This window comes from Mytilus edulis, chromosome 5, assembly GCF_963676685.1.
Source record: "Mytilus edulis chromosome 5, xbMytEdul2.2, whole genome shotgun sequence".
NCBI lineage: Eukaryota > Metazoa > Mollusca > Bivalvia > Mytilida > Mytilidae > Mytilus > Mytilus edulis.
The window spans coordinates 90,004,234-90,030,791 of NC_092348.1; the positions used below are offsets into that span (position 1 = coordinate 90,004,234).

Consider the following 26,558-nt stretch of genomic DNA (forward strand, 5'->3'; position numbering starts at 1 on the left):
GAAAACGGAAATATTTTTAAAGTTGTACAAAGATTTATTTTAGAAACAGGGAGATTTGGTCCATAACAACTATTTTTATGTCGATTTCGATTTAGATGTTGAAATTTTAATGTAACGTAATCTTATTTTCGAAATATTTACAGATTTCTCAGCTACAGGCGAGACCACAATTATAAAAAAAATGAGTTGTTCACATTTTTCGATCAAACTGACTTCTGAGTAAAGGGCAAATCACAGAATAACATGTTGAATGTAAATTGAAAATTATATTATTAGAGTTTCTTATACTATGTTCCTAATTTTGTTATTTTTTAAAATCGATTTTGGAACTTAGATGACCGTGTTTGTCAAAATCGAGGTATGAGTCTAAAACTGTGCAGGAGGAAGTCGATTCTGTTGTTTCTTTAATTTCTAGTTCTGGGGGGTATATTGATGGAACCCAATCAGAAAGTTTGGACTGTTAACTGAAAGAACATCATCAATATATCTGAATGTGAAATTAAATGAACAGGCTTCTTTGTTCTTCTTGTTTGTAAAGCTGTCTGAAGGAACCTCGATTCAGATGAAAATAAGAAGAGTTCTTGTATATTTTTAGTTTCGTTCTATGAAAATTATGATGTTACTGTGGCGTACTTTAATTATCGTCAGTATAAAATTTAAACGCTTTGTCTTATAAGTTACGTTAATTGCTAAACTTAAAAAATTGAAACGATGTGAAAGAAAATGGTTGATATTTGAATTAATCTAAGTACTACTCACGTAGATGTGTCCATCGTTTTCTTGGGTTTAAAAAAAAAAGACAGGCACGATTTTCCAAAGAGATACACAGACTGACAATGCCATGAAGAAAAAAAGAAAACCGACGAATAGTTAAACAAGAGTAAACACATACCAAAGTAAAAAACTGAGCAACAATAACCCCACAAAAAACGGGGGTGATCCCAGATGCTTCGGAAGCGTAAGCAAATCCTGCACCCATAGTGTTCTTCGTGATAGTACACACACAGTGAAATTAATATGCTTCAACACAGAACTATATTATTACGATGTAAATTATTCCACACAACCTCTAAAATAAGCATCGAAGATAACACCACATATAGCATTGACATGTTTTAAATCAATTTCTATAGCATATTAAAATAAGTCCTACATAACCGTAGTAACGTATTTGTAATAATCATTCATTTGTAACATACAGTGCAAATGATAAAGCATTTCTGAAACAACAAATCGATACCTCATTTAATATTTAAATACGATATAGTAGTAACATGTATAAGGGCGATTTATTGAAAGAGACACGTCGATTACAAAAAACATAATGCATATTAGCATCTCAAGAAATTATATCAGCAATCTAAGAAACCGACTGTCAAATTCAGTATTCAAACAAATATGATAACAAACAAATCATAATAGAAATGCGAAAGATACCAGAGTGACATTCAAACTTATATGTCGAAAATAATCAGAAAACGTTATTGCTAAAAAAAAAGAAAAATATTAGATTATATCTTTTTTTCTTTTAAACTAATAATTATCGTTTTTATGTTTTTGTTTCTCGGTATGATTCATTTAGTAGGGTGTCCAGTATCGAAAAAGTAGTCTAGTTAACGGGTTTAAGTTAACGGATAACACACGGCTATATTTATATGCAAACTATTGGAAAATCATTATATTTTCCAATCATGAATGTCGTCGTAAGCTCCCATGGTCACGTTTTTCAAAATTTTGAGGTTTCTAATGGTACCCAAAGATACCTCATCATACAGGCAATCTTCAACACGAAACATAAAATTATTGTTTTCTGCGTTATTTGTTCAAATGATACTTGTCATTTAGCTTAAACATTAAATTTGTCATAAAACGAAGGCTGTAAAGATGTATTTTATTTAAGTATAAGTATTTCATGATTGTAGTAAGACTATTTTTTTAGCTGAAATTTACCACATTTTGAACCAAAGAAAATTTATTGCGTGTTACTTTCACGGGATTGTTACTCTGGTCACATCAATAAGACATGGTTTATATGTGTGCCAAATATCTTTCGTGTAATGTTAATCAGTGAGAACAAAATAGCAATTTAAAGCATTATATTCTGCCTTGATTCAAACACGCCTTTTCTCGTGCCGTTAATCGTTTTTGTAGCTTACACTATCAGGTCATTAACTAGAAAAACTGCCAATAACTTCATTTCTCTTTTTTGCTTGTTGTATGGTCGATTTGTATGTTTGAATAGTCCAGTTCGTTTGAAGATCGTTGTTTTGTTGTAGGAACCATTTTGTTTGTTGGTTTTTATAAATTTAATTGTTTTTTTTTTAATTGATAGTTTTGTTATAATTGTAATATACAACTCAAATCCTTCGGTCACGTTTCAGACCCGGAATATGGCACCCATTCATAGTCCTGTTAAACTATACCCACCAAGCCTTAAACGAGGTAGGGATTAAACACAATGGGATAAGTGTGTTATATGTCAGAGTTCTTCTACTGAATTGCTGATTAATATGCGAGGAATTAGCACGAACAAAACCTTTATCGAGGCTATGGGAGAACGGAAAGATCAAGTTTATTTTAGTATATTGCATGATGCTTCAGACCTAGACCATCTTCGTACTTATGATTACAAAATATTGTACCACCATTCTGTCTATAAATCTTACAGTAGCAGACACATCTAAAGTTATTTTACTTGTTCGTCTGTAAAAGTGTTTCAGGTCATAAATAGAAGGTCTTCAAATTCCTGACTGGAAAAAATTATGTGAGTCATTGAGAACCAGCAGGCCTTAATCAGATTTCTTGGCGAATCAATTGTTCAGCATCATGGTAGATCAACAGTTATTATCAGTATGATACATGAGGAAGTCACGTAGATTTTGATGTAGAAGGAATCAAGTGTAGGATAATAATATAGTCACAAGATACAGATGTTCTGATCTTATGCGTTCATTACTTCCCCTCCATACAACATACGCATGAGCTATGGTTTCAAATAGGCACTATAGCTTGTATACAAGATTTACGCCGCTATATACATGTGAACAAAATATGTAAAAGTCTTGGGGTTTGCCATCTGTATCATTCTACCAGCCGCACAAGCTTTAACATGATGCGATACAACGTCAACCCTATTTAAGATCTGTTTTTTAGTCTTGAAGGAAAACCCAGATGATTTCACCAATTTGTCAAACATTTCTATTGTGACATCGATGAATCGATGCAGCTCAAGGTGATCTTGTTGTTTTTGATTGAATGATCTCAATTCAAAACTCAAAATAGATCATTATGACCTAAACAAATTGAGCGTAAAATTGGATACAATTTAAACTGTCTTCTTTGTCAATCTTTCTCCTTGTCAATCTACTTTTCAATAATATGTAATACGAGTTTCACTCCAGACATAAATTTGATGTATTCCCATATAGCAAAACTACCCTAACATTCTTGTCTCCAGTTCGGATTGGAAAAGAAGAATGACTTGTTCCTGTCTATTTCGACGGTCAGATGTCATAGGAATTTCTGCAAGATTTAGTTTGTACTTGTAAGGGTATATCTGTGTTTTCAAAGGGTTGCATTTGATTCGAACAAAATCTATCATGTACAGATGTATGCCCATGTCAAACTAAATACTCGTCTGGTTGTAGTTAAAAACATTGATGACGACGAAGATGACGATGTATAAGTTTTCATTTTTCTGTGTGTACCTTATGAATCATTCTTAGCTATCGAATGAAAATTACATAGTCCATAATATTTTCTAAACAATAAATAAAACATTTACTCAATTTTGAAATAGTGGGAAATATAGTAACAGTCTATCTAGTGAGGAAAGATATGTAAAAAAAAAACACCCAAAAAAACCTGCCATATGGTCTTTGACCTTGACATGATTGGTGGGCTTAAACTAGACTATAAAACGTAGTAGGTAATACAAGTTTCGATCAAAAATGTTCTTTTTTTTCGTGTTTTTTCTATACTGTTCAGTGTTGTCAGCTTGTCTTCATTTTATAAGTTTTTAATGTCCCTTCGGTTTCTCATGCATTTATTGATTGCACTTGTTTGTAAAATACATTTTGGAATACTTGTAAACATTATAGCTTATTGTTTCTCATTTAGTCATCTTAGGATGGGGTGTTTTACCTGTTTCTAATAGATGGTTTGTTTTCATAACTTTAACCCCTCTTTTCTCCGTTTGCAGTAACTTTTACATCTGTAAAGCAAAACTATACAAACAGCTTTATATTCAACTAAGTTCGACGTTAATGTTGTACGCATTTCGAAACAAATCATTTATATATATACTCGTTCACACCCAATAACAGAAGTTTTATATTTACCTAGAAATTGACGTGAAAAACACATTTTGTTTTCGACAAATTATTAAAATTGAGATCTAAAAAACATTTCTAGATCCTACCTGTAATGAATTGAATATAAAAAGTTCCAATATAGAAATTGAAATATAGTATTCAACAGCTGTTTGAAAAATTTAAAATTTGCATCCTATATGCAAACAATGTCAATCTAAAGTCATTTTTGGCGATAAAAATATAAAATAAGTTCTAAATGTAGATACACAAAATATTTTTCTATAAATGAGTTGCTTTTATTTTACTCCAAACGCATATATGTAGGAGAAATAAGCTATCTAATAGTGACTGCATTTTTCTTGAATTTTTGCTCTGACCTTTGACCCTGATTTAAAAACAATGTGACCACGGCAGACAACGACGACAACGGTATTTCGAAGAGATTTGTTCTCCTCTTTCAAATGATATAAAATATAGCCGTGTGTTATTCCGTTAAGGCAAATCGATCTAATTTGTTGATTTGAACCCTACTAATTAGCAGTCAATATAAAACTAACCTGCAATAAAGGCAACTTCAGGTTAGTTCAGATCACGATTAAATTACTTAATTAATCATTTTCCAACCGTTTTTGTCTCCACCTTAGTTTTAAAATAATAACAAATCTATACTAACAGTTTGATCCAACAAATATATCAAAAGACAAAAATAAAAAAAATGCAACATTTTTTCCGTTAGTACTTAGAACACCAGTAAGATCAGTGACTATCTATTTGTTTGATGATTCGTAGGTAAAATGCATGAACATTTAACCTGATATTGCAGTTATCTTTCGAATTGTCAATACTATTGACAAACACTCATTTTTAAATGAACTACTAACGCATTTTTAATTGATTTGCATATACTTATGACGCATACTATTTATTAAGATAAGCGTTAAAAACTATAATTGTTTATCTTACTGGTATTTGTTTATGTTTAATGGAAGTTGTTTGAATAAACATTTAATATATTAGTGCTTAATTAATCTAGATAAATCGAAGGCATGTGCAAATAATGGAGCCAACTTCACTGTTAGAATTTTCTTACTAAACACAATAGATCAAGCCCAATGGTCAGTTACTGAATAGAGCATTTACAAAATCGTCGCCCACAGAAGGCAGACTTCATTTAACACACATTTTTTATTTGCGTTCATGCGTTACACTTTGTAAAAACAGCTTTTTCTCAAACCACGCCTCTTTTGGGAATATATATAATATTCATAGATATGGTAATTTGATAACGTACTGGTTCCCAGATATAATCTCTATATTTCATCTCATAGAGATATAACTTGGTACTGGTGAAAAACGAATTCTGAAGTAAGTTGAACGTAAAGGTAGGGGTAGTACATATTTAGTATAAGTTTAAACGCTAACAACTTCAGGGCATATGAATGTTGAAAATATGCCGCACAATCCTATGTTTTGACCTTTGAATAAGATATTAGTGTATATCAACTTTCCATTTTAGGATATAATGTTTTACAAAACTTCATAGCAAATGTGTAGCAGTTTTAGCGACAAACTGAAATACTATGGAAAATTGCATTGTCTGTATTTACAGAAATGAAACCTACAACCCAAGAAATTCAAAAGCATAATTTATTGTTCGTGTTGTTTATTCTTTAGTTTTCTATGTTGTGTCATGTGTACTATTGTTTTTCTGTTTGTCTTGTTCATTTTTAGCCATGGCGTTGTCAGTTTGTTTTAGATTTATGAGTTTGACTGTCCCTTTGGTATCTTTCGTCCCTCTTTTATCAACATTTAGGTAAACACAACCACAATATTAAATTTATTAGATTTCAACCGCTCGAAACGGTCCAGAAACAACAAGGGCAGTCGCATAAACAATTTGAAGATTCCCGTAAAATTATCGAACTGTCTTGGATTAAACGACTTCAAACAGCTTAACCTCTGGGTCTAAATGACAATATACTTGGACAAGGGAACATATCTACTACTTCCTCTATTGATATCATGAATATTATGGATAAAAAACAACGAAATAAAAGGTCTCATGGGAAACGTATCAATCGAAATCAACGAGTTAAACATCGTATAAATTATACACCTGATGATCTCCTATCTATATTTAAAAATAATGGTAGGCATCAATTATTATGTAAACTGGGTCAAATACCAATTAGTAAATTACACGATATTTTCAAAGAGTGTGACACCATCTCATTCTTCAGCCCACTGTTTGAATATTCTCTTATAATTACAGCTTTTTGCCATCATGGGCTGTTCCCGCGTATCGACAAACCTGAAGATCATAAACGTCATTTTTTGAAAATTAAATATATTAGCAGAGGCATTGATTTTAATAACTTATCTAGTATATTTAATGACTCTACCGTTCAAAACTTTATACCTCCCTATTTTGATAATATAGAACCACCTATAATTTCATACACATACAAAAAAACCAGCAGAAGTTTAATTTTTAATTATACGTCGGTTACATCAGACGTGAATATAGATAGTAATACTCCCTTAACTTGAAACTGTGAATCGTCGAAGTTTAGATATGTTCCCTATGGCCATGTTATTACAGGGGACCTCAATATCGTCCAGGACAGAGAGGTTAAAAACTTTTTGAAAAAGGACCAAAATATCGTCCTCCATCTAAAATAGATTGGAAAGAGTGTTGTCAAGTCACCAAAGATGCTCTTTCCTCGTTTTGTAAAAAATGATGTAAACGGGAAAAATCTGATAAAAAATCTCTTGATTTTTATTTAAATAAATGTATGAATGTGGTAGATAAGAGAATATCACATTTTGAAAATAATTTAGAAGTAAATAATAGAGTACATAATACACCTATTTCCAGAATAAGAAATAAACTTCAAATACTTTCAAAGCGGTTTGTGTTTGTACCGGCCGACAAAGCAGCCAACAATGTGGTGGTGGTATGCCGTAAATACTACACGGACGTTCTTAAGAATGAAATTTTTAAATTCATCTACATTCAAGTCCATCCGCTCCACAGAGAGTCATATAGTAAACAAGCATATCACAACCACATCAAAGCTTAAGACTTCTACTGAACATTTGAAGGTCCCTACTATGTATTGGCTACCTAAACTACACAAAAAACCATTTAAATATCGTTTCATCTCGGCCTCTAGTAAGTGTTCTACAACTAATCTTTCAGTGCTCTTGACTAGTTCATTAACTACTATTAAAGAGCTTATCATAAACTATTGTAATAAAATATATGAACATAGTGGTATAAACCATTTTTGGAGTGTAAAAAATTCTTTGGATGTTTTAGATAAATTACGTGCTTATGATGGTCCTTTTGATTCTGTTCAAAGTTTAGATTTTTCTACTCTTTACACTACAATTCCACACTATCTTATCAAACAAAAGTTTTCCTATTTGATTAAATGGTAGTTTGGAAAAGCTGAATGTAGATATATTTGCTGCAACTCATTTAAAGCCTTCTTCTCTAATGAGAAAGGTAAATATGATAGATATACTTATTGGAGGTGTGATGAGATGATTGAAGCTATTAATTTTCTCCTTGATAACATTTATGTACGTTTCGGCAACAAAGTTTATCGACAGGTTGTAGGTATCCCCATGGGCACTAATTGTGCCCCTTTAATAGCAGACTTGTTTTTGTACTGTTACGAATCACAGTTTACGACTAAACTCAGTAAAGACCCGTCGAAATTGCATTTAATTGATAAATTCAACAACACTTACCGTTATCTTGATGATATATTTTCGTTAAATAATCAAGAATTTTCTCAATATACTGCGGAGTTACCCCAAGGAACTTACTTTAAATAAATCAAATTTATTCGGTAATAACTGTTCTTTCCTGGATTTAGATATTTCGGTTTTAAACGGGAAACTCCACACTAAAATTTACGACAAAAGAGACGATTTTTCGTTCCCTATTGTTAATTTTCCATTTTTAGATGGTGATGCTCCTTTGGCACCATCTTACGGTGTTTATATTTCACAACTTGTTCGCTATGCCCGTGTCTGTTGTGACGTTTTTGATTTTAACGAACGCAACCTATGTATTACTGGTAAATTATTAAACCAGGGATATTGTTACCATAAATTACTTAAAACGTTTACTAAATTTTTCCATAGATATAAAGATTTGGTTTTGAAGTTTGGTTGTACCTGTAGAAAACTTATTTCAAACGGGATAGCACATCCTCATTTTTACGGAAATGTTGTTAACCGTGCCAGGAAATTTAGAAATGATCCATGTAAAACTTGTCGCTCCTTTAAATAAACTTATTCTTAAAGGTTACCTATTCAACACTGTAATTAGATCATTGAATATTGTTTTTATTGGTATGAATATTGATTTTGTTATCAGTAAATTAAAATCTAACTAAATATTCCTAGTGTGTTATATGTATATACATATTCATGGATCTACAATCTGTCGATACCTGTAGCTTGGCATTGCACAAGGTCATGTTTTTCTCTGGCTGTTTATTACGTCCTTACACTAAATCCATTGGATATTGGATGTGTACGGATTGATATTTTAGTCTTAGTTGCGTGATTTTTTTTATTAGTTGTTAGTGGCTTTGAACTAGTATAGCTGTCAGATAACTGCGAGTACTCTCAGATCTGTACATTGTGTCTTTTTGTGTCGGAATGTATAAGTACCGGGCCACGTCCACTTGTATTTTTGTCAACTGATTTTTATAGTTCGTTGTTATGTTGTACTGTTATACCACTGTCCCAGGTTAGAGGGAGGGATGGGAGGGAGGGTTGGGATCCCGCTAACATGTTTAACCCGCCACATTATTTATGTATGTGCCTGTCCCAAGTCAGGAGCCTGTAATTCAGTGGTTGTCGTTTGTTTATGTGTTACATATTTGTGTTTCGTTCATTTTTTTTTTACATAAATAAGGCCGTTGGTTTTCTCGTTTGAATTGTTTTACATTGTCTTATCGGGGCCTTTTATAGCTCACTGTGCGGTATGGGCTTTGCTCATTGTTGAAGGCCGTACGGTGACCTATAGTTGTTAATGTCTGTGTCATTTTGGTCTGTGGATAGTTGTCTCATTGGCAATCATACCACATCTTCTTTTTTATAAGAACAACAGAATAAGTACTATGTTTGGCAAATATAACTTGAAGTAACTCGATTCTTGTTCTTGAAAGTCCTAACAAAAGTAATAAACTAAATTTGAATCATCTTTCATTGTTGAAGGCCCTACTGTTGCCTATAATTGCTTTCATCCACTTCATTTGAACTTTTCGTGGATAGTTGTCTCATTGGAAATCATACATCATTTCTTTATTTATATACAAATCATGTCGTAGGCATCTACTTGGAGAGATGATAACTCTCCTTTAAAAAATCAAGTTTGTTTGCATCAAAGTTTTTTCAAACTCATTAGGGGTTCTCGGTGAACGAGTGGTCTAAGTAGGTATTACTGTAATCACTAGCCAGTCAACACTGAGGTTGTGAGTTCGAACCCCGCTCGTGCGGATGCACCGACTCCAATCTTAATTGACCAGTTTTTCTATCGAAGGTCAGTGGTTTTCTCCGGACACTCTGGCTTCCTCCACCAATAAAAACTGGCCTCCCAGATATATTCCAAAAGCGGTGTTTAAAAGTGGCATTAAAACACCAAAAATCAAACTCTTAAATGCCATTGTTCTTTACGAAACTGAAACAAACGCGACCAAAAAACAAATGATGACTATTTCGAGCCAACTTATCCTGCATTTCTTGTACCTGCATGATTATTGCCTTTTTCTAGAAAAATTAAAAGAGGAACTTTCCAACTAACATTCCCCGTTCCATTCACAAGTTAAGCCGAAATAGCTTAAAAATACTACTAAGTATACAATGATTCTCTATTCTTAAATAAGGAATTAAAAATCTTTTACCCGTTCGTGTTGCCTAGTTGTCTCCACCCAATACATTGACTTCCCAAGGTTTGACCATATTATTATTATATAATCATCCCTGTGTATTCTTCCGCCCGGAGTTTGGGTGTGAAACGAAGAAACCAGGATCTATACCATTTACATGTTAGTTGAATTAGGTGTTGAAACGAATAACCATCACAGATCAGAAATTAGACACAACAGTAGTGAATCGAGGTACAAAGATCGTTAATTTTTAAGACTTTGAATACTGATGAACAAAAGCATTTGTGTTTTGAACAGATGAATAACATTTTATAAAAACATTTATCTCATTTTGTAATTTTTAAATTCAAGCATTACAAAAATAAACTTTATTGTACCATTTAAATATACATGAAAAATTACAATGAAGGCTTCAAAACGTTATCTTATCTTCAGGAGATAGTTGACAAAAAAGGTCTGACGATACAAAACGGACATTCAAAACTAACAAGTAGTTTAAAAAAAATGCGAATAATCGAATATCTTTGCAATCTTTTCTATTACGTGAGAATTTAGCGACAAAAATCTTTTAAATCAATGACTGCAAAAAAAGCAAGAACAGACATATAATTGTAGCTCCACGATCTTCTGTTGCAGAATATTTGGTACGTAAATTCATTATAGTATTTGTCTTGTTTATCGCAATAAGTTTCTGTAATTTATTTAAAACAGGTTTCAGTATCTCCTCTAATTGTGCCAAAGACAAATGTAGATTACGTAAATATCCCCATTTGTTCGGTCCAACTAGAGAGCAAGGACAGCGGCATGACAAAGGGTCAATATTAGTACCAGGCGTAGTCGGATCAATGTTAGCTGATGTCTCTTGTGTTGTAATTTCTGTCAACGCCAAGAACAAGACATATAATTATAGCTCCTACATAGCCAATAGAAACGGCGGAAAAACGATCGTCTGCTGCAGAATATTTGGTACGCAAATTCATTGTAGTGTTTGTCTTGTTTATCGCAATAAGTTTCTGCAATATATCTAAATCAGGTTTCAATATCTCCTCTAATTGTGCCAAAGACAAATGTAGATTACGTAAATATCCCCATTTGTTTTGGTCCTACTACAGAGCAAGGACAGCGGCATGTCAAAGGGTCAAAATCAGTACCAGGCGTTGTATGATTAATTTTAGCTGTTGTCTTATCTGTGGTCATTTCTAAAATATAAAATGTATGCCTCCTCCTCTGGACAAATAGTTAAAAAGCAATCGAAGTTAAGTGCAATTATATCGATTTCATAGTTGAGAAATATTTGTTTCTATATTTATATTTTAACTATCAAAGATAATTGTGAACGGTTTGGTATTATTTGTTGTAGTGTTTTATACATCAAATTGTTTTTCAAGTCCTTCCATCTAGCGTAAAGATTTATCTGAGAAGTTGATCGTTAATTAATCTTAAGTAGTGAATATTTACATACATTCGCTCACTATTCAGGTATACAGGATAATAACGTTATTCATTGAATAATTGATAATTGCATTGTCTTAAAGTAAAACTTTGCCACAATAGTTCCCGTAAAGTACGATCTGGGACACTGTTAAAGTTCTATATATTTAACATGGTGGTTCATTTATCTAACTAAGTGAAGAATAACTATTACATCATGATCACTTTTTAAACTATACGTGATCCAAGAAAACTAGCTACCATTTTTTTCTCTCGCGAAAATGTTATGCTTTTTCATTGGCATATTCGCTATCCAAGGGTAACGATCTATTCCCCTCCTTTCAACTGTTATGTGTTTCGTTGATAATTTAATTCTTAGCTATAGGGATATACACGTTTTTTTCGTATTAGTTGATCAAATAGTTTTAACAATTGTGATATCAAAATAAGAATCTATATTTATACTGCACTCATTCTATTTGAGTAGTCAAAATGCGTTGACCGTATATTTTTATGTCATATACAGTCAATGACATGATATCACTTTTCCTCATGAATATTAAATAGAAGTTTCCGAAATTATAATTAATTATTCATACAACGACATGTATACAACGTCTCAAACTTAAAAAAAAAAATATTTCACTTTTTGATATTTTTGGTCTGCAAACTATAAATCATTATGTTTTATGCTGATTGTAGATATTTTAGTTCACCATCGATGCGAATTTCAACAGGTAATGTACATTCCATCATGTTGTTATTTCTCCGCCTTCTTCTGATGTCTTTATATAAAAGGAGTAAGTTTCCTAATATTAAATCAAATAATAACATGCACACATTAAACAACAATTAAAACGTTTTATGTAGATTGTAGTATAAAGACATTTTAATTGATTTTGATGCTATTCCTTATTTGTGTAGATTGCACTATAAAGACAATAATAGTGTATTGACTTTACGTATCGTTGATATGTCAAGTCAATGCACTACTATGCCTATATATACTCACTATCAACACAAATAAGCAATAGCATCAAAATCAATTAAAATGTCTTAGAAGCATGCCTAATATTTAAGAAATATCTATTTGCCAACCTATACAAAAACATACCATCCAAGTCAAGCTGAACAACAAACTGACATCGATAACCCACAAAAACTAGCAATGCTAAAGAAATATTTTTTATAATCAAGCCAAAAGATCAAAATCATGGATAAACTACCGCAATTACCGGAAAGAACATGTGAAAGATAAATCAGGAAATCAAAGCATACTAGTAATTACGTTAACAACATCATTAAAGAAATAATTAAAACAAACCAAAACCTTTTTGGAAATAAATTAAATCATGGAAGCAGGATAACATAGGTGTTTCTACCACTAATGAAACAAGGACACCTTATAAACGACAGCAAGGAAAAGGCACAAATTCTACAAGGACAATTTGCATATGTCTTCACAAAAGAAATAGTTGACAAAAAAGAGGTTGACGATTCCAAAGTACAATCAAAACTCAAAAGTAATTGAAAAACGACAAACTACAACTAGACAAACATCTTTACAATCTTTCTATTACAAAATAATTTCAGCGAAAAAATCCAATCAAATCCATGACAACAAAAACGCCAAGAACAAGACTTATAATTATAGCTCCTACATAGCCAATAGAAACGGCGGAAATACGATCGTCTGCTGAAGAATATTTGGTACGTAAATTCATTGTAGTATTTGTCTTGTTTATCGCAATCAATTTCTGTAATATATCTAAATCAGGTTTCAAGATCCCCTCTAATTGTGTCAAAGACAAATTTAGATGGCGTAAATATCCCCATTTGTTTGGTCCAACTAGTGAACAAGGACAGCGACATGACAATGGGTCTGTATCAAAATCAGGCGTTGCAAGATCAATGTTAACTGTTGTCTTTTCTGATGTAGTTTCTGTATATGCCAAAGGGTCTGTTTTAGTATCAGGCGTTGTCAGATCAATGTTAGCTGTTGTCTTTTCTGAAATAATATGTATAATGTTATAGTCTACATTTATATTCACCCATGATTATCACAAAGATGTGAAACTGGTTGAAGAAAAATGTACAAAATTAAATGACTTTAAGAGCATTTCGAAATTAAATTTTATTTATATACATTTTCATTTGGACTAACTATTTAGTTGCAATTATATTGATTTTTATAATAAAGAAACATTTTTTTCTATCAAAGATGATTCCACTTCGATTTGTGTTACTTGCTTTAGCTTATTAAAAAACATCAAATCATTATTAATGTCCTTGCATCTAGCAAGCGTAAATATTAAACTGAGAAATTGATCATAAATGGTTCTTATGTTCTTTTAGCGCTCTAAAAATTATATTTTTTCGATTTTTTTGTTGCAAATATCCGATGATGAATGCTTAATACTGATGTTCATTATTGCGTGGAAAAAAAAGGACTTTCAAACATAGTTTTCTTCTTTTCAATTTTCCATGACATACAACTCATACAATTTTAACGTAAGACATTCGATTGATGTGTATATGAAATGCTACATACTGCATAGGGAAAACACCACACCACAAAAAAATAAATATCCCATGGCGAAAAGAAAATAAATGACGACACAACAAACTCTACAAAACGTAAACAAAACTTAACAGTGATCACTGCAAATCCAATCAAAACCGGTGTTACAAGTGAGAAGATAAGCTGGCTATAAAAACAGGTTTAATCCACCATTTTTTACATAAGAAAATGCCTGTACCAAGTCATTCGTTCGGTGTGTTTGAGGTTTTGGTTTTGCCATTTTTCGTTTTAACTTTTCTACGGAGTTCAGCAAATTTGTGATTTTACTTTTCAGATGCTTCATAGACAATGAAAAATTAAATGATACAAAAAACTTAAGGAAATGCAACAGTTACCTTTTTTACACAATTTAACGACGCAAAAAAATTTGGCACCCGTAGTGTTGTTTATATAATGTAGAAATTAAATAAATGATAACTAAGTATTGATTTTTGCAGTCGGTTTATTGCGAACAATACACAAAATGTTGCCATGTAATGATAAGATAATAGAATTTCAGTTTTGAAAATGTTTAATGTATCATTATTAACTTTATTTTTTTGTCAGTACCCACAAAATAAGGGAGGTCGGATTTACGTTTATACCTCACCAGAAGCTATTGAATAATCAATACTTATTAACGAATTCCCAGTATTAATGTGTTTTGGATTGCAAAAATAATTAATGGTTGCATTAAGTTTACAATTTTATAACATTATTGCCTTAACGGTGTTTGCATGAAAATGGACACAAAAGTTCAAGTAAGACTTTAATGTATGAGATCTGGGACTTCGTTAAATTGATTCAAAGTGAAAATATATTATATACCATAATGAGCAACAGTTATACGCGATTCATGAAAAATTAAATAGTCAAAGAAAAAAAGGACCGAACAGAAAAAGGTATGCTTACCTCTTTGGTCATTTGATACATAGCTATAGAAATAAGGCAACAGAAGTTTACCTTGTTCAAAATTCATTAATCGATTAAGAGAAAACAAATCCGAGTTATAAACTAAAACCAAGGGAAACACGTCAATTATAAGGGGGAAACTACGGAACAACAGAAACACTGACCTGCAACAAAAACAAACGGCAACATACCTATAAACAGACTATTCGATAACAGATATTTTAAGAACAAATGGTTGGTTGAGCCTTTTTTAATGGCTAGACTTCCCATTATATGACAATATTTAAAAATTTTGTTTAAATTACAAAATTACGTGACAGGAAAATAGTACAAACAAACACAAAAACCCTCACTACAGAAAAATGCATTTATGAATATCATATAAGTATATTATAATATGTAATCCACAGAATGACAACGGACATCTCCCATTAAAGACAACATAGGACACCACAAACAGCACGTCACGTGAATGAATCAACGCAACTTAACGATAGGTATTTTTGTAACGAATATATGATCTTGTTATTCATACAAATAATTTTCCAATTTTACCAGTTGTAAATAATAAAGAAACACGAGAAATATATTGCCGGAGAATAAAACTATAGTTTTTGGTTACTGCAAGTTCTCATAGTTCGAAGCTTTGTTATCCTGGTAGTTAATTATAACATCCTCACATCAAAACGTAATGTTTCTAGATAGAGGCTAGGGAGGCAATGATTCTGCAAAATTTATAAAAATCTTTAAACTCATACTCAGAAGGGAATTGCATACTTGACTATCTGTTGTCGATCTAAGCTCCACCATCACACAACGAAGTCGTATTTTTAATATATAAAAAAGGAGAATATAACTACTGATTCATGTGGATCCACGGCATCTAGCTACTGTATCGGGGATGAAAAATCAGTTACCAGTGTATCCTCAGAAAAACATGTATTTTAAAAATATCATTATTATACGCATATAATTATTCATAAACATCATACCTGTTTGCATGCAGTTATACGTAACGTTTAGGTATTTATGTACACGTGGACAAGGATCTGCACCGTAAAAGTCGTTTTTAGATATTGGCTGACATGACTTTCTTCCGTCACATTTGCTTCTCACTTCAGTGAGTGCAGGATCAGTACAATTTCCTGTAAATCTAGACAAACTGTCGTCCGGACACACCGTAATATTTGTTCTTCCGTACGTCGCCTGTATAATTTGAATGGAACATTCCGGACAACACTCCAACCTGGGTCTGTTATTGTTCTCACATAATAGATACGTATCTGCAAAATTAAGATTGACCTCCTGGCATTACTACTGACAAAAATATATAAATAGGTAGCAGTATGCGATTTGAGATCCAAACTAAACGAAAAATATTAACGATAATTTTAATAGATCAAATACCTATAAAAAAAGAAAAAAAGAAAGTTACTGAAAGTTACAAGACATTAACTTTCATTAAAATCTTCTTTGACTTTAACTTGAATTAAAAAATAGTAAAGTTTAAAGATCCACTTGGAAATGAGGTATATGGCTCTCATGTTGTATCCTCGTTTTATTAAAATATTAGACATTTTATCAGGATTTTTAGTCTTAACTGTCTATCAAATATTTGTAATGCACGTTTAAAAGAAAATCTATTTTAAATTACTGCTCATTTTAATTTGTTGATATTTAAAACTGAAGGTGTATTTTGCAACTAATTTCCAATCATACACATTGGTTTACATTTTGGCTGAAGTGGAAAAGAAGATGATGTTTTTAATACAACGACTGACCGCGGTGTATAAGTTTGGAAGAATATTCACAATGTTAAAGAGTTGGGATCTGATATTCTCCCCCAAAGAACATAACTCCAATACCATTAGTGAATTATAAAAAAGGACACGATACTATTTTTTTCCGATACGATTTCATAAAATTGAGAATTGATATGGGAGATTTGTCAAAGAGATAAAAACCCAACCAAAGAGCAGATAACATGGAAGTTGTAACTTTCTAGATTTTAACATGTAAGATAATTATAATAAACTGTTGTACTGTTATACCACTGTCCCAGGTTAGGGGGAGGGTTGGGATCCCGCTTACATGTTCAACCGCGCCACATTATTTATGTATGTGCCTGTCCCAAGTCAGGAGCCTGTAATTCAGTGGTTGTAGTTTGTTTATGTGTTACATATTTGTTTTTCGTTCAGTTTTTTTTTACATAAATAAGGCCTTTAGTTTTCTCGTTTGAATTGTTTTATATTGTCTTATCGGGGCCTATTATAGCTGACTATGCGGTATGGGCTTTGCTCATTGTTGAAGGCCGTACGGTGACCTATAGTTGTTAATGTCTGTGTCATTTTGGTCTTTTGTGGATAGTTGTCTAATTGGCAATCATACCACATCTTCTTTTTTATATGACTTGAATATCGAAAATTACGATAATTATTTATATCATAATTCATGCGTAATTACAATCAAATCTGTCAAATAGGGTTTAAACATATTATTCTCATTTCTATCTGAAGAAAAATATGTACAATGGTAGCACACATCTAAGATTCAGATGGGTATCGCTATCATATATTCTAGAAAGGATCAACATATCATATGCTTCCACTATGCAAATTGTAACACCTTTTTTTTTTTTTTTTTATTAAACCTTATATATCCGTTTAAATTAGCCTTAATTATCATTGAGAAATTTTGGTGAAAGGAACTTCATGTCTAAAAATCTGCCAGGTTGTATGAATAAGTAAAATATTTCTTTAAGAGAATCCTTTAACTTTCAGCCTTCAGTCACTAGCAATGGAAAGAGGAAAGTCGTTTGACCAGTTTATATAAAAACCACGAAAACACCTGATCGTATCTGAGGTCAGCGATTTTGAAAAATGTCTGTTCATGAAGTCCAAGTCAAAGTTACCCTTTCTGGGTCAATGTCACTGCTGGTGAACGTTTCGTCCCTGAGGGTATCACCAGCCCAGTAGTAAGCACTTCGGTGTTGACATGAATATCTATAATGCAGTCATTTTTTTCCATCAGTTTCCTGTTTACAAAACTTTTCATAATCCCAGGCATAGATTATCTTAGCTGTATTTGGCACAACTTTTTATATATTTTGGATCCTAAATGCATATGCTCTTCAACGTTGTGATTGTTTGACTTTATAAATAATTTGATCTGAGCGTCACTGATGAGTCTTATGTAGACAAAACGCGCGTCTGGCGTTCTAAATCATAATACTGATACCTTTGATAACTTTTTATACATGGGCTTGTATTGATTGATATTTACAATACTTGATTAACTCTTAATTATAATTATTGTTGATTAAAATGGGCATTTCTTTGACCTATGATGGATTAAATTGACATATTGTGACTTGGATGGATGGTTGTCTCATTGGCACTTATATCTCATCTTCTTACATCTTTTAGCATCCAAATTCATACGAGCCAATTTACACTTTCAAATTTGAATTATCAAATATTCTTACATTTTATTGATTGTGACTTGTATTTGATTTTTTATTTGGCACTCATACCGCATTTTCTTTTTTAGATGAAATGCTAATCAGAGCTTCGCAAATTTCATAGAAAACAATATACAATGTATAGAAGCGTTTTATAGTATCAATGATCTTGTGAATTTTTTACATGACTTACGAAACTGTCGGAGAAATTGTGAAAAATATAGTATTAATTGATCTATTAAGAATTGCCTTGAATTGCAAATGAAATTTAATACGAAAAATAAAACGAAAACCCTGTCATTATAGATATCATATTTAAATTGGTAACATGATGAATGGTATATACATATGATATACATATTTAAACGGGAATGGGTTTATCTAGTTGTAGGATATAGTACTTTCCATTGATCTATCAGTTTTAAACTTGAAATTATAGGAGATGGTCTCATTTTGTAATTAAAGGAAATATTAATAATTTGTTATCCTGTAATTTCTACCAATAACCTAATCTAAATCAAACTATAGAACTCGTATGTAGTATAACGAAATCCGAGTTCTATATTTTAATCAGAAATTGACAATACCTGCATGTTAAAACAAAACTTAAAGAACTGCAATGCTAGTAACGTTTCTATGCATAGACTTCCACTGTCGACTATCTTCCGCTTAGTCAACCAATTCATGTTAAATAAAAGCTCATAAGTGCCCTCTCCTATATCATGTACAATATGTACAATAGTCAATACAATTTAAAAAGCTGCTGTGTTTCAGACCATAATCGATAGAGTGAAAAGTGTCGTTTTCTTACAATCAAAACATAGATAATGAGGCTGATCTGGAATAAAATTTTACATTCAGCTCTCCCTTTACCAATCATTCGTCCCCTTATTTATACCATGACAAATATCAGGCCATTGGTTCTATTGGAAGATAGGGTCTAACGTTTGACAAAAGTTAGGTTTTATTGACTTTTTTATTTCCCATTTTTCAAGTTACCCTTGAGTTCGATCGTTTTGTTCATATGTTTTTAAGGAGCAAGCACCAAGGTTGCAATTTTGTCGATGCACAAAAACCGTGATCGTATGACATCTATATAACAACCACCAAGTTTATTTTGATAGATAACTATATGTTCGATCGGCTATATCTTCAAGAAATGAGCATTCAAATTACATAAACCATGTTCTGGTATGTGTTTTATTTCGTTCTATTAAATTATGATGTATCAGTTGGTTGATTTTATTATCGTAAGGATTAAATTTGGACGCTTTGTCTTATAAGCAACATTCATTGCTAAACGTAATCTTTGTATTACATAGGGATCGAGAATGGTTAACATTTTAACCTTGTTCATAGTATTAATCACTTAGACGTGTCTTTCGGTTTCTTGGTATTTTAATTCTTGCAAAAGACAGGCGGAAGATACCTTTGGGATAAACAAACTGACAATGTCATGAAAAGAAACAGACGAAAATGAGACAACAGTAAACACATAAAAAAATAAACCCGAACAACACGAATTCCACAAAAAAACTGTTTCAATCTCAGAAGCTCTGGCAGATTAAGTAGATCCTCTTCCAAATATTGTATCGTGTTGGTCATGGTAGTACACATCCAGTGAAATAACGATTAAAACTCTTCTACATAGAACTATTCTATTTCATTGTACATTAATCAACACAATCTCTAAATGAGCATTAGAGATAGTATCACTAATAGCATTGAAATCCATTTCCATAGGATTGGTAGACATGTAACAACATATAAAATATTAACTACATAACAATATTAATGTGATAATTATTCTTTGTAACTTACAGTCGGCAATGCAAATGATTAAGCATTTTTGAAAATACAAGTTGATACTTTTTTTGATTTTTAAACACGATATTAGTCACGTGTATAATTGCCATTTATTCAATTAAATATTAAATATATTAAATAATGCATATAAGCATCAACGAAAATGATCTGAACAGTCTTAAAACACTTACAGGCAATTTCAGTATTTGAAAACAATAAATGATTACAAACAAATTGCAAAAGTGAGTGAAATGAAACTAGAGGGACATTCAAAGTCATAACATAAACAGACACAACATAGAAAATAAACACTGAGTAACATAAACCCCACCAAAAACTTGGGGTGATCTCAGGTGCTCCTGAAAGGTAATCAATCATGTTCCACATGTGATACCTATCGTGTTGCTGAAGTTATTACAATACCGGAAATGGGATTGATTTTGGGGGTTATGGTCCAAACAATTTCAGGAATTAAGGGGCCGAAAAAGGGGCCAAAAAAACATTGTTCTTGTATTCAGACAATAACTTGTGGAACAGTGTATGGATCTCTCCGAAATTATACCACAAGTTACCATACTACAAAGGTATGGTAGGAATTGGTTTTGGTGGGTTATGGCTCAAACTGTTTAGGAATTAGGGGCAAGAATGGGGGGACAAGGATTTAATGGTTAATGAACAATTACTTAAGTATTGGTCTTTTGATCTATATGAAATAGATATTGGACCATTAAGCATTATGTAAGGGATAGCATTCAATAGACTAGATATTTAATACTATAAAAAAGAGAAAATATTTTTGGATTTTGATTTTGAGAAAGCTTTGAATCTATATATGTTGGGACGTTTTAGAATTGTTCATGCTATAAGAAAACATATTTTTATGCTGAATCTAACTGTGTGTTTGTTTGTTGTTTTTTCAAATTGGTCCAAATGTTGGTTCTAAGGCTATAAAATTTGTTTTGTTTGATTTTTGATAATTATAATGCTATATTTGAATTATCTTCCTTACATTGATTTTAAAATCTGTAAAGTCATGAAAGTTTTTTTAGCATTAAAAGTTACAATCTCTTACAATAGTTTTGTTATAAGGAAATGGTGTATTGTCTTGAGGTGATTAGCTGTCAATTTATTTTTAGAAGTTACTTTTAATGCTGATGAAGTTATATTAATTTGAGCCGTGATTATTTCATGTATTTTTTTTATTTTATAACTGTTATGATTAATTTAAATGAGTTTTTATGGTTGCCAACTCAATTAGTAATTTTGATTGGTATGATGACCATATCTTGAGGGAAAGAATTTTTTTGAGAAAAAAAGAAGGGGGTGTGTGCAATATTTCTTCAAGATTTAAGAAATTGTAAATTTTCCAAAGAAAAAAATATGTGTCCCAAGAGCTGATTCTTTGTTTATGTCTGAAAACAGATTTACTAAGTATTAAGCATCAGTGTATTGCATAAAAGCAAGAAATTGATATAAATTAAAATCATATTCAACCAATTCTAAGCTCTTTGACTACAGTGATTTTGTGTCAAAAACTTATTATGTGTCATTTTTTTAATAACATTCCAAATTCAGACCCGTATCATGAGGGAACATTGTGTCCAGTTTTGCCCCAACTGTTCAGGGTTGAACCACTGCGGTCGTATCCAGTTGCTCTTCGCGAAGCAATTAATTACAAAATAAGCATTTTTCTAATTTCAGGTCAATAACTTGTGAATAAGTATTGTGATTGCCCTGAAATTGTACCACAAGGTTAAATACCACAAGTAGAAGGTTGGGATTCATTTCGAGGTTTTTTTTTCCTCCTTAAGATTTAAGAAAATGTCAATTTTCCACGGAAAAATTGGGGGTCACAATTTAGATTTGTTAGTTCATAAAACATGTATGTTATGAAGTCTGAAAACAGATTTACTAAGTATTGCGCAACAGCACATTGTATTGCACAACACCAAGAAATCTTGAATTGAAAATAAATGGTAATCGCATAACCAATTTCAAGTTCTTTGTCTACATTTAATCTGTGTCAGAAACCTTTAATGTGTCACATATTTAATTACAATTCTTATTCAGACCGGTACCATGATTTAATATTGTGTTCATTTTTGCTCCAGCTGTTCATTGTTTGACCTCTGCGGTCGTATCCAGCTGCGCTCGGCGTAACAGTTTATTAGAACTTTTTTTAGAAGAAATTTCCAACAAAATAATGAACTACCAGTATATTCAAATATACCTGTTAGTAATGAGTAAAAGCAAACAACAAACTTTAGTCAGTATAACAGCAAAAAAGTGAAATATATGGAGCAATTGGACTGAAATGTTAAAAAGTGATTGATGTAGTGGTCCATGTTATTACAAGAATTTTACCATCACTCAATTATCTTGAAAACACAAATTTCCATATTTTTTTTTATCTCTGTAAGAGCTTCAATTTAGAAAACAACTGTCAACATACATTTGGAATCTATTCTTTGAATGATATTTTTGTAAATTCCCACTATTAATATGTTGAGCTCATAATAATTTTAACTTTCCTTATCACTTTTTTTAAATTTTGTACCATGTTATTGTAAGTAATAGAAAATTCTAATGCAACAACGTTTGTAACGTTCATTTTGATTGGATAACGTCACTTTCTTACATGGCATCAATTGATAATTGATGCTATGGGACGTACGCGCAAGCGCAGACGGCATATGACAGATTTTAAATACATGTTTTAACGTTGTTTTCTGTCAGTTTCATTAGAATGGAGATAACAATATTGTATTTTAAGCTCCGACGGCATCAATTTTGGATTTGATGGTCGCAAATACCCGTTTACTGTCTCCGCTAATGCGTCGCCAGTAAACTTAATTTGCGACCATCAAATCCCCAATTGATGCCGTCGGAGCTTAAAATACAATACAGTTATCTCCTAAGTATTGCAATTAATTTTTGATAAAGTAATCAGTTACATAATCAAAGAGCTGAAAGCTCTGAAGAAAAATGACGCCACTGTCTCTAATATTGGGATAGTTTTTATGCAAGTCTTGATTTTCACATACCGTAATTTGTTTAACAATGCAACATGTCTCGTAAGCATATAATTGATATTCCTATATGTGTGTGTGTGAAGTGAAGGTGCCAACTGGCTGGGTTTTTTTTTAAGACAAATGAATAGGTCAAGACTACCTGAATTGTACAAATAAATCCCGTGGAAAGGCTTCTATATTTCTCACTGGTACATAGGCTGAATCCGGGTCCATTCGCGCCCATTCACGTTTGCGCCAACTCATGTTCGCCCCCTTTCACTTTCACACCCTACATGTTCGCAACTAATCTTAATTGGTTTTGTGTTTAATAACTCTGTAAGCAAGTGTTTTCTTATAAGTATAATTGTTGTCATTGTCTCAAAATAAAGTGAGACAGCATTTTTTTTTGTGTTGAACAAATCTTAATCATGTTTTGGATAGCGTATTGTTAAAGATAATAATAATCCTTTCTAAATAAAGTGGTATTTTGTCAACGTTTTATTTAGCGTTGAATAACTCTTAATCATGTTTTGGTTAGTGTATTGCTATACTTTGTTTCATTGACCTCTTTCATAATGAAGTGAGATTCTGACTATTTTTTTTTCTCTGTGTGTTGAATAAATTTTATCATGTTTTGGTTATAATAGTGGATTGCTATATTTTGGTTCCTATATTTTATTGTTTCGTTGTTTCAGATCAAAGGGCTTAAAAACAATTATCTTTTGTGTTTTTCCTTTAAAATCTTCAATGTTTTACTCATACCAAGCTATAAATACATTCAGTATTTACACCAAAGCAATTTAAAACAACAATCATGATTTTCCAATTATTCAACTTGAATTTGAATTAAAATTGGGCGCGAATAAGTAGAGTGCGAACGAACCTTGGGTGTGAACGTGCGAGGTGCGAAAGTGTATTGGGCGCAAACAGACCTGATACCACATAGTCTGAACCCCCTTCTCCCACAAAATATGAAGTAAATTAAAAACAAATTGTTCAGAGAACAATTGAAGTCTTTCCACTAGAAAAGATCTATTTTTATATTGAAATATGAAAAATCAGTTTAAAATGTTAGTTCCTATGGCTTTATGACGTCCTATTAACCTATGACCTTGACCTCAATTTCAAGGTCACAAACCATGGACCTTGAATCAAAATATCCTAGGTCTTTAATATGTTTGGTTAATGAGTACTACCACTTGACGCGTAATTTTAAATGTAAGATGGACAAAAACTCCCTTTTATTGTATGCGCAGCCTTTCAACCAAAATATACAAGTAAGGACATGTCGCAACTAATAATTTATGAAAAATTATTTGTCAAAATGTCATACAGTATTTGAAAAGAAGTGAAAATAAGCCAAAATCAAAATTTATAATATGACCTTGACCTTTGACATTGACCTCATTTTCATTTTTAGTACCAATGACCGCATGAAGACCTTAGGTCTCTATCAGTTATGGTTTACCAGCTGAAAATGCATATCGCTTGAATCAAATGAAAAAGGGGGAATAACTCTCATATGGAGTCCCCATAGAGCTATGGTTCAAACGAATATTCTTATCCTAAATATGTAACGAGCAATTTGGTAAAATAAAATCTTTTACGGTTACGAAGGAGAGGTGGCCACAAGAAAAACAGTGTTTGGGGAGATAACTCTTACAACATAATGTATTTTGTTATAATTACATTTGATATATGTTTCATTATAATACTTTATTCTGATTGGCTAACTGCACATCACATGTTATTCCTCAAGCAATTGCATCACTCAATAAAACTTTTCATTCATGATAACACGTGGTCCCACAATAAAGTGCACAGATGAATTGAATAAAAAAGTTATAAAATTCGTATTTTCATGATCCTAGCTAAAAAAAGTAATTATAAGTATTGAATGTTTCTTTTTGTAACCTCATAGGGTTGCAAAAGCGTTGACCGTGTGCACATTTTTAGAATGAAGTGCTTACGCTTACGCGCTTCATACAAAAAGTACTTTGGTCAACGCTTTTACACCTCAATGAATTTACAAAAAAAAAGCATTCAATACTTAAATGCAGTTGTAAATTTTTAAAGCAAAAAGAGTTAATACTAACTTTCACTTTTTTTGGATGTTCATGTACATTTTGTATGTATTTATTTTTCTCAACTACATGAATCTTTTGGTGTATTTTTTAATGATATAAATGAGTAGTCCAAATAATTATTACGTCTGGCAAGGCTTTTTAAATTTTATTCTGGGACACCTTCCTATGACCACAAGGCTATGTTAATTTTTTTCTGGGACGCCTTCTTAGGAAGCCTTCCTACGAACGTCTTAGGAAGGCGTCCCAGAAAAAAATAAAATAGCCTTGTCAGACGTCATTATTATTTGGACTAATACATGAGATATTGGATATTTTTATGCATTATTTAACCAGGTGAGTCTTTTACAGGATTGTTTGTTTAATGCTGTTTAAACATTACTGAAAAAAAAACCACCTTAAATTTGCTAATTATTTGGCATGAAAGTTTGATTTATTGAAAGGGACTCATAGTTTTCCATTTAATTTTAATAATTGTCTAATGGTTAAAACAATAGCTTCGTTGTTTACTTTTATACACAACAACATATTCACTTTGGTTTCGTTGTTTACCTAATATTCACTATGTACTTGGTAACAGTTATTAATTAATTGAATAGAAAATATTATAATAAATATTATTGGAAGCCGAATTGACGTCAAATAGGTGCCGATTTGACTAGATGCCAATTTAACCAGGTGCCGACTTGACTTGTACGTTTCAATTCCTCTGCGATCGTTTGCGGTATTTTCTTGAGAAAACCTATTTTCCATCATCAAAGAGAAGAAGAAACTGCTTGAAATGATTCCCGAACGCTTCGTGATTGTTAAAATAAGTTTAATTCACTCAAAAAACAATTTTAAAACTTGCGATGTTTAAACAGGAAGTTTCAAAAGCACGTGTAAAAGAAGAAATTAACCGGTGAGAGTGGAAATCCGTACATAACATATATCACTATAGTACGACTTTTAAAGCAAAACAGTTTCATCCTTTTGTAAAACAGTCTTAAATATACCTATCACATTAATGTTTGAAGGGTCTTAAGCTTATTCAAACCATATAAGTCGGTATGAAACACCAAAACAGAAT

General features: G+C 31.8%; 1 protein-coding gene across 2 annotated transcripts in view; it reads right to left on the reverse strand.

Moving 5' to 3' along the window:
* The window catches only part of LOC139524785 (uncharacterized), an 85,188-nt gene that overhangs the window by 45,759 nt on the left and 12,871 nt on the right, over positions 1 to 26,558 (reverse strand). The window contains exons 2-3 of one of the 2 annotated variants that reach the window (XR_011664859.1): positions 16,121 to 16,411; positions 13,206 to 13,664 (exon numbers count right to left, since the gene is read on the reverse strand). The exons of the other annotated variant lie outside the window; for it this stretch is intronic. The gene's annotated coding sequence lies outside the window, so the exon portion shown is untranslated. Of the gene's footprint in view, positions 1 to 13,205; positions 13,665 to 16,120; positions 16,412 to 26,558 lie in introns of those variants that run through there. 2 annotated transcript variants of the gene reach the window in all.